The sequence below is a fragment of the Rutidosis leptorrhynchoides genome, chromosome 3 (genome assembly GCF_046630445.1).
Source record: "Rutidosis leptorrhynchoides isolate AG116_Rl617_1_P2 chromosome 3, CSIRO_AGI_Rlap_v1, whole genome shotgun sequence".
Lineage (NCBI taxonomy): Eukaryota > Viridiplantae > Streptophyta > Magnoliopsida > Asterales > Asteraceae > Rutidosis > Rutidosis leptorrhynchoides.
The window spans coordinates 253,040,617-253,051,901 of record NC_092335.1 but is presented as its reverse complement, the minus strand read 5'-3'; positions in this window follow the sequence as shown (position 1 = coordinate 253,051,901).

Sequence of the window (11,285 nt, the reverse complement as noted above, 5' to 3'; positions counted from 1 at the left end):
ATCATTTATATATATATATATATATATATATATATATATATATATATATATATATATATATTAATACAGATAATCGTAATTGAATAATTATATATATTGTTTTTAATAATATACTAGTTATATTATATGTTACTTAATTAAATTTAATATATTTAGTTTATATATTTTATATACTAATAATTATCATTCTTTATATCATGATATTAATAAAATTTATATTAGGATTTATATATGATAACAACATATATTTATATATTAATTGTTACATTTTATATATATAGCTTAGTTACTATCATTTTAATAAAAATATAGGGATATGTAGTATTAATATTATTGTAATGTATTTTTATATAAAATATCTATTTGTCATAATAATAATAATGATAAGTATGATAATAATAATAATGATAGTAATAATGATAATACTACTAATAATAATAGTAATAATGTTTATTTTAGTATAAAGGATAGTTTTAAATAAAAGTTAATTTACTTTAATAACATAATGATAATAATAACAGTGTTAATAATAATAATAATAATAATAAACACATTCGTGATAATAATATTAAAGTTTTAATTTTAATTGTACTATCATAATTAATACATTAATAACTAATAATAATAATAATAATAATAATAATAATAATAATAATAATAATAATAATAATAATAATAATAATAATAATAATAATAATAATAATAATAATAATAATAAAAATAAAAGAAACTTGTGTATACCCTTAAAAGCTTCAAGTAAAAGGAAAAGCTCTAGACGAGACTCGAACCCGTGACCTCTCGTATAAGCGCACACACCATTAACCATTGAACCACCCATCACTTTCTTGTAATAAATTTCACGTTTAGTTATTCAACCCTATACCGTAAGCTTATCGTAATCATATTCGTTTCATATCGTTATCGACATCAACATGAACGAGTATCAACATGATCATCTCATCATTTTTCTTCATAATCGTCCCATTTTCATAAGAATACTAAGATAGTGGGCTATTCCAACATATCAATATATATCTTGAAGCCCAATGTAAAACTCATTTGACAATTAGAAGCCCATGAGAGATTTGAGTTTTAATTTCTGTTTGTGTTCGATTAAAAAAAATAAATAAATAAAAGAACCGAAGTGGACATCATGACTCGGCTTCATCCCATGACATCACTTTATCATCATCATCCGTTATCCTATCATCATCATTAACTTTTCTATCATTATCATTATAATTATCATAATTTTATCATCACAGGACCATCATCATAATCATTATCGCTAGTTAATATCACTCATCTATCATCGTTATTTTCTGTATTAGAAACAGAAACAATCAGCAAATGCAGCTGTAGGGCTACACTATTCTGGCTAAGTAGGAGTAATAGAAGCAGGATTCATGGTAGTGGGTTTGGTGATCTTGCGACGAGATGGTGGTGTTGAGTTTCTAGCCAAAATAGGAACGGTATAGCAGCTTCGATTCTTCTTCATCTTCATTGTATCATTTATTATAATCATCATTTATCACATCTTCTGTCATCATCATCAGTCTACTCGTATCATTTCCACGTTTGCAGGTTTTCAAACAGTGTAAACAATAGTGAAAACATAAGTGGGTTTTGTTGGTCGATCGGTGAGGGTGATGATGATTTGTTGTTGTGGGTTCACATGGGTTACTTCAGAAATAGACAAGTCGAGGAAGATGGAAGGTTTAGGGATCGATGGTGGGTTGGTCGATTACACGGGTGACAGTTTTTTTTTTTAAGTGGTGGTGACGGGGTATTCTAATGTTTTCACAATGATGGTGATCAAGATGGGTTGTAGTTGCACAAAGGTGGTGGTGGTGTAATTGGTTTTCGATGGAGATGTTCGGAAATGGATGATTTGAGTGGCGTCGTTCTTGGAGGTTGAACAACACAAGAGTTTCGATGGGTTAGAGCAGTGAACAAGAAAAAAAAATTAGCAACCAAGGAATTTGGTTACAAAGAAAAAAAATATAAAGATGTGTGTGAGTTCTTGTTCGATAGATATATGTATATACATATTATAGTTGCAACTTGTAGCAATAATAAATAAGTAATTGTGTATAAACCTTTTTATTTATCATTGATGTAAAAAAATGACATTTTAATCTTAAAAGAACGAATCTTTTAGTTTACCTAAAACTGTATACCAAACATAAATTAAACATTTACTTTGGATTAGCTTTAGGTAATTTTGTAGTGTAGCAATATGCATGTGAAACAAAGTGTTCTTATGATTGGCCGTAAATTATGCATATGTTAATGCATGTATCTTTCACCTTTAACTTAATAATAATAATAATAAACATAATATAATAATAAAAATATCAAGAGAATGATTATAAGGAACGAGCATGCATAGTCATAATTTTGTTATATGTGTCGATGGTTTTTGTTTATAAATCACGCACTGGAGTATCGTGCTCCGTTAATAATTAGTGACGGATAAAAGTGTTCAGAAAAATCTCATATTTTTAAATTAACTATATTTATTTAAATATATACATACCTATTTACAAATAGTTGTTCGTGAATCGTCGGAAATAATCAAGGTCAAATGCATTCATGAAAAATAGTTCAAACATTTTGAGACTCAACATAACAGACTTTGCTTATCTTGTCGAAATCATAATAAGATTAAGTTTAAATTTGGTCGGAAATTCCCGGGTCATCACACTCGCCACCACAGATGGTGTTGGATTGAGCACAAAGGGGCACCGCAGTAGCCGAGGACCACCTCCAAAAACCCCTTTTGGTTCAACATCATCTCGTATTGACAAATCAAAATTAGAGTGTACTGAATGTGGGAAAACAAGGCATACCAGATAGCAGTGTTTTAGACTCAAGGGTTACCCGGATTGGTAGACGAAACCAGGGAAAGCAGCAGCGGTGGTGACTGAACCACCAACAATCACCACCTCCAAAAATGACTTGGGTTTTGGAGGCGTAGCTGCAACCAAATCGCCATCTCCATCAGGTAATTTCCCTTTTCTAAATAGCTTTAAAGCTTTATTTAAATCAAAATTAGATAATTGTGCCTTGAAAAACTCTAAGATAGATGAACAACTGTATGCATATCCCAAGAGAGATGATGAACTGTATGCATATCCCAAGAGAGATAAAGATGTACTGTATATATGTCCCAAGGCAAAAAACGATTAAAATAACCCTAGACTAAATCAAATGGCATCGGTATGCTTAAGTGGGTCGTATAACTCAAAGTGGGCTGGTGGGTTTTATAATTTAAAAGGTGTTGGGTCGATTTTTAATAAAGAAGAACAATTAGGCCAAACTAAGGATGGTGAGCCTTATAACTTTAAAGAGGTTGATTCTTTTATTAAAAAAAGACAAGTGGGCCAAACTAAACAAAATAATTTCCATAAGCCCAAGATGAGTATACGGAGGCCCAAGCCTATTATTAAATCTAATATTCCGTGTCATAATAGTTTCTCCGCATTAACCGAACTACAAAATAATGTGGTGTCCCAATCCGAAGCAATTATAGTCTCCAAAAATGTAGTGACCCGAACTTTTCCATGTTTACATATATTAAGTGAAAACTATATTTACATGATTAAATGTTTCCAACATGTTAAGCAATCAAACTTGTTAAAACTTGATTAGTTGAATTGAGCTTTATGTAGACAATTGACCACCCAAGTTGACCGGCGATTCACGAACGTTAAAACTTGTAAAAACTATATGATAATATATATATGGATATATATATAGTTAACATGATATTATGATATGTAAGTATATCACTAGGTATATTAACAATGAGTTATATACATAAAATGAGACTATTGAATTAAGAAACTCGAAACGATATATATAACGATTATCATTATGACAACGTCTTACTAAGTACATATGTATCATATTAACATATTCTTACACTATATTTAACATGATAAAATGATAATTATATATATCATTAAGTATGTTAACAATGAACTACATATGTAAAACAAGACTACTAACTTAAGAAATTCGCAACGAGGCATATAGGTAACGATTATCATTGTAACGACATTTAATTGTATATATATATCATATTAAGATATATTCATACATCATAATATCATGATAATGTAATGATTTAACATCTCATTAGATAGAATAAACAATGGGTTAACAACATTAAACGAGATCGTTAACTTAAAGCTTTCAAAACAACACTTACATGTAACGACTAACGATGACTTAACGACTCCGTTAAAATGTATATACATGTAGTGCTTTAAGATGTATTCATACACTTTTGAAAGACTTCAAGACACATATCAAAGTACTTCTACTTATCAAAAATGCTTACAATTATGTCCTCATTCATTTTCATCAACAATTCAACTCGTATGCTCCTCTATTCGTACTCGTACAATACACAGCTTCTAGATGTATTTACTATTGGTATATACACTCCAATGATCAGATTTTAGCAGCCCTTGTGAGTCACCAACACATGTGGGAACCATCATTTAACATCTAGCATGAAATATCTAACAAAAACACATACTAATGGAGCCTATATGGAGACTCCATATTCACGTGAATGAGGTACCTCACAAACACATTTACTTTGCAATTTTCTTGAATCAAATTACTCTCTCTCAAGTGTTCTTCCATTGTTCTAAGTGTTATTCATCATCTTCAACAAAATCTAGCTCAATCTAGTTCATAAATCCTAACCTAGATCAACTTTCAAAAACAACTACTCAAGTAAACTTCAAGAACACTTCCAAGTTTGCAAGTCTACTTCCAAGCTTTCTAATCCATTACAAGTAATCATCTAAGATCAAGGAACCTTTGTTATTTACAGTAGGTTATCTTTCTAATTCAAGGTAATATTCATATTCAAACTTTAATTCGATTTCTATAACTATAAACTATCTTAATTCGAGTAAAAATCTTACTTGAACTTATTTTTGTGTCATGATTCTACTCCAAGAATTTTCAAGTCATCCAAGAATCTTTTGAAGCTAGATCAATTTTTGTCACTTCCAGTAGGTTTACCTACAAAACTTGAGATAGTAATGATGTTCATAACATCATTCGATTCATATATAAATAATTATCTTATTCGAAGATTTAAACTTGTAATCACTAGAACATAGTTTAGTTAATTCTAAACTTATTCGCAAACAAAGTTAATCCTTCTAAATTGAATTTTAAAATCAACTAAACACATGTTATATATCTATATGATATGCTAACTTAATGATTTAAAACCTGAAAACACGATGAACACCGTAAAACCGGACATACACCGTCGTAGTAACACCGCGGGCTATTTTGGGTTTGATAATTAAAAACTATGATAAACTTTGATTTACAAGTTGTTCTTCTGGGAAAATGATTTTTCTTATTAACATGAAACTATATCCAAAAATCATGGTTAAACTCAAAGTGGAAGTATATTTTTCAAAATGGTCATCAAGACGTCGTTCTTTAGATTGAAATGACTACCTCTTACAAGATTGACTTATAACCTGTATTTTCGACTATAAACTTATACTTTTTCTGTTTAGATTCATAAATTTTAGTTCAATATGAAACCATAGCAATTTGATTCACTCAAAACGGATTTAAAACGAAGAAGTTATGGGTAAAAAAAATTGATTAAAAATAGTTAATTTGACTACGGGATTAATATACAAAAATCTATACTAACCATATCCTAACTAACTTATATTGTATTATACATGTATTCTAACATATATTATGTAATCTTGAGATTCCATAGACACGTATACAATGTTTTGACATATCATATCGACGTCATCTATATATATTATTTGAAACAACCATAGACACTCTATATGCTGTAATGCTCGAGTTCGCTATACAGGGTTGAGGTTGATTCCAAAATAATATATATACTTTGAGTTTGATCTAGCCTGAGGCTTATATACACTAGGTCATGGATTGATCCAAGATAATTTATATTGATTTATTTCTGTACTACTAACTGTGGACAACTAGTTGTAGATTACTAACGATGGACTGTGAACTTAACAAACTTAAATCATTAAAAATGTAATAAAAAATGTTGTGAATATATTTCGATCATACTTTAATATTTATGTATATATTTTTTATAGGTTCGTGAATTAACCCGTGGCCAAGTCTTATCTTTCGACGAAGTAAAAATCTGTGAAAGTGAGTTATAGTCCCACTTTCAAAATCTAATATTTTTGGGATGAGAATGCATGCAGTTTTATAAATGTTTTACGAAATAGATACAAGTAATCGAAACTACATTCTATGGGTGAATGATCGAAGCCGAATATGGCCCTTTTTTCTTGGTAGCCTAAGAATTAGGGAACTGGCCCCTAATTGACGCGAATCCTAAAGATATATCTATTGGGCCTACAACCCCCATCCATGATTGCGAATGCTTTAGTACTTCGAGTTTTTTTTATCATGTCCGAAGGATGTCCCGGAATGATGGGGATATTCTTATATGCATCTTGTTAATGTCGGTTATCAGGTATTCACCATATGAATGATTTTTATGCATGCATGTTGTTTACAAGATATGGAAATATGAAATCTTGTGGTCTATTATTACGAATTGATAAATATATAGGCTAAACCTATAACTCACCAACATTTTTGTTGACATTTTAAGCATGTTTATTCTCAGGTGATTGTTAAGAGCTTTCGCTGTTGCATACTAAATTAAAGACAAGATTTGGAGTCCATGCGTGTATAATATTGCTTAAAAACTGCATTCGAGAACTTACTTTATTGTAGTATATTAATATTGTAAACCATTATGTAATGGAAGTGTGTAAGTGTGATATTATCATATTATCATTTCTTGATAATCTAGGTTGTGTCCTTTAAACCTTGTCAATAAAATAAAGTTTATGGTTTGTTTTTAAAAATGAATGCAGTCTTTGAAAAACGTCTCATATAGAGGTCAAAACCTCGCAAGGAATCAATTAATATGAAATGTTTATAATCATTATGAACGGGACATTTCAGATGGTATCCGAGCGTTGGTCTTAGAGAACCAGAATTTTGCATTAGTGTGTCTTATCGAGTTTGTTAGGATGCATTAGTGAGTCTGGACTTCGACCGTGTTTTCTTTAAAAATGATTGCTTAACACTTTTTGTTGGAAACTTTATATTAATAACATGTAAATATTATGTGATTTATTAATCTCTTAACGTATTTGATATTGTGTGATAGATGTCTACCTCTAGTACAAATCTCATCGACTCACCTAGTAATAATGAAGAGTCGAATATATATTAGGAAGATTCACAAATTCCCGAAGAGGAACTGGAAGAAGAGGAACAGGAAGAAGAGGAATTAGAAGAAGAGGAACCGGAAGAAGAGGAACCGGAAGAAGAAGAGGTTTCGGAGGAGGAAATATTAGGAACCACAGAAACACAGTTAAATAAAAGAAAATCCTCAACCAATGGACCAAAATTAATAATGGTCAATGGTGTTTCCACGAAGGAAGCAAAATATTGGGAAGATTACCAATTTTCCGATGAATCGGATCCCGATGAGGATTCCGATGATGTTATAGAAATTACCCCAACCCAATTTGAGAAAGCAAAAGAAAATAATAAGGGAAAAGGCATCAAAATAGGGAAACCTGATTCCAACCCCGATGAACTTTATATGTATCGTAAACATCCATACTTCTTAAATTTTAACAATAACCCGGGAACCTCTAAGCCACCTGGTTTTTCTAAACCATTTGTGAAAACAACGGCTCATATTAGAGGAACACCATATATCCCTAGAAAATTAGCAAAACGAAACAAGTCCGAAGAGGAAGAAACAAGTGAGTCGGAATAAAGAGTTGTAATCAGGCGGTGTAAAATATGTAATATAAGTGTGCTTGTACTTTTTTGTTGTATGTAAAAATTACTTGTATTATTTGATAATTATCTTTTACGAATCCAATCCTCGTCTATTTTACAGTATAAAAACACACAATGGACGTTAAGGATAGACAATCAAATATTTTAGAAGACTTACCGGGGTACATGATTGATGAAATCTTGTCTAAAGTCGGTCAGAATTCGTTGGCACAATTATTTACGGTAAAATTAGTTTGTAGAACATTTGAAGAACGTTCCAGTCATGCCTTAGTTTATAAAAGGCTTTCTTTTGAAAGATGGGGTATATCACATTAGGGAGACCTTAAGATACGCCATGTTTTCTTTAAAGCAATAAGTGCGGGAAACCCAAATGTAATTTTACGCTACGGGTTAAGATCATATTTTGACTCCACATATCCTAACATAGGACTTCGTTCTTTAGAAAGAGCTTCTAACATGCAACATAAAGAAGCATGTTATGCTTACGGGTTAGTGATGTTCGCTTCTCACCAAAGTGAGAAAAAGAACATTAGATTACAACTGTTAAATGAAACATTCCCACAAGTGACGGACTCAGTAGTTGGGGTGAGAAACAAGATTTTTAGATTGTTACAGGGCTGTTGGGCATTACGAAACCCTCGTCCTTTTGACGACGTTACAACATGCTGCCTAGCCAATGGTCATAACGGTTATTTTCCACAAGACCAAGGATGAGAAATAGTCTTAGTAAAACCAGAATGCATGACTTGTTTCTGGACTTATGAATTACGTGTCTTTATTGTCTTTGCTGAACGACTTGCGTACTAGCTAGAATTATCTTTACAACTACCTTGTATCAAAGTTATTGTGTGCTATATTTCATGCTATATGTATAATAGCGGTATTGTAAGTTTGTAAAATATTGTATAAAAGTTTGAACGTGAAATATTATTGTTTTTCATATAGAATTGTAGTAGTTGAATTGTATATTAGCTACTAAGTATGAACTTAACGGGTAGGTACTACCCGAATTAAAAATTATAAAATGCTAATATGAAGAAAAAGCTTTTATAAATGAGTTTATATTATGCTATGAAATACTATTGACTACTCTTAATATTCTATATGATAAACTCGATTCTTTTGGCTACTTTTGAAGGAAATGGCACCGACGACTCGTCAAAACTTGAACATGAGCGAGGAAGACTTCCGTGCTTACCTTGCGATAAACATAGTCGCAGTACAGGCTGCGATGCAAAATAATAATAACTCTGAATCCAGCAATGGAACAAACGCCAACAGAACTCGTATAGGATGCTCCTACAAAGAATTCATTGCCTATAAACCTTTGGAATTCGATGGAACCGAGGGTCCAATCGGATTAAAACGGTGGATCGAGAAAGTTGAATCGGTATTTGCCATAAGTAAATGTATCAAAGAAGATAAAGTAAAGTACGCCAGGCACACCTTCACAGTGTGAAGACCCGTCCTAATCCATCTGGACGAAGTCCATACCGATTATAAACGAATTACAACAGTTGATTACATCGCGAGGTATTTGACCTCTATATGATACATTTTACAAACATTGCATTCATTTTTAAATGACAAACTTCCTTTACATTGAAAGTTGACAAGCATGCATGCTATCTCATAATATATCCAAACTATAAACGACTTAATAATATTCTTGATGAACTCAACGACTCGAATGCAACGTCTTTTAAAATACGTCATGAATGATTCCAATAATATCTTTAGAATGAGCAAATGCACAGCGGAAGATTTCTTTCATACCTGAGAATAAATATGCTTTCAAGTGTCAACCAAAAGGTTGGTGACTTCATTAGTTTTACATAAATAATCATTTCATAATTTTAATAGACCACAAGATTTCATATTTCCATTTCTCATAAACATGCGTCCCATACATAGAGACAAAAATATCATTCATATGGATTGAACACCTGGTAACCGACATTCACAATATTCATATAAGAATATCCCCATCATTTTGGGATCCTCCTTCGGACATGATATAATTTCGAAGTACTAAAGCATCCGGTACTTTGGATGGGGCTTGTTGGGCCCGATAGATCTATCTTTAGGATTCGCGTCAATTAGGGTGTCTGTTCCCTAATTCTTAGATTACCAGACTAAATAAAAAGGGGCATATTCGATTTCGATAATTCAACCATAGAATGCAGTTTCAATTACTTGTGTCTATTTCGTCAAACATTTATAAAAGCGCATGTATTCTCAGTCCCAAAAATATAAAGGGTAAAAAGGCCAATGAAACTCACCTAATGTATTTTGTAGTAAAAATACATATAACGACATTAAACAACTGAACAAATGCAGGGTTGGCCTCGGATTCACGAACCTATATCATTTTGTAGTAATAATTCTTTTAAAACATACTTTAGTTAAGATTTTAATAATTTTCATATTAATATTTATATCTAAAATTTCTATATTTTTTAATCTTAACAATATTATTAAACATGTATATTCATAGTTTTAATTATCATAACTATCGTGTTTAATTTATAAACTAATGTCTATAGTTTCTTTTAATATCAACCTATATTCATAATCATAATCTACATGTACTCATAAAATTAATCAATCTCCTAACCTTTATCATATTACTTTTTATTATAAACTAATCTGTTTAGTATATTTGAAATCTTAATAGCAAAAATAACACAATTAATAATACTAATAATAGTAATTATCATAACTTCAATACCAATAATAATAATAATTCTAATAATAATAATAATCAAATTGATGATAATACTAATGATAATAATTATAACAATAATAACATTAATAATAATCATGATAAATACTAATAATAATATAAATAAAATTTAAGAGTGTATACCCTTTCAAATGTTTTTCCAAAAAAAATCGCCCATGACAGGGCTCGAACCCGAGACCTCCCGTTCATACCAAGCATTCCTTAACCATAGCTCCATTTCCAATCTTTCTGTTATTATATCTAATTTATAACTATTTAAATTGTATTTCGAATTTATCTTCTTCTTAATTATCTTCTTCTTAACTATCTCAACCAATCAGGGCAATCTTAATTATAACTGTAAAGATGAAACTGGGTTTAGGATTTAATAACAAAACACAAACTCTGATAGTTGTTATTTTAATTCAACAGACGCGAGATTAAAAAAATAACAGAAAGGCAGTAGCTGGGTTCGAAAGGAAGAAAAAATAATAATAACATAAATCGTGGTTTTGAAATTAAGGTTGTTTTAACCCATGATTCCTACACAAAATAGTTTGCAAATCATTTTTAGAAACTTTCTAACTGATTAATCAAAATAGAAACACTAAAACGAATCATGAATTTTACTAAGAACAAAGATGTTGACTTTTTCTCTAAGAACTTTGACCTCAAAATTCTT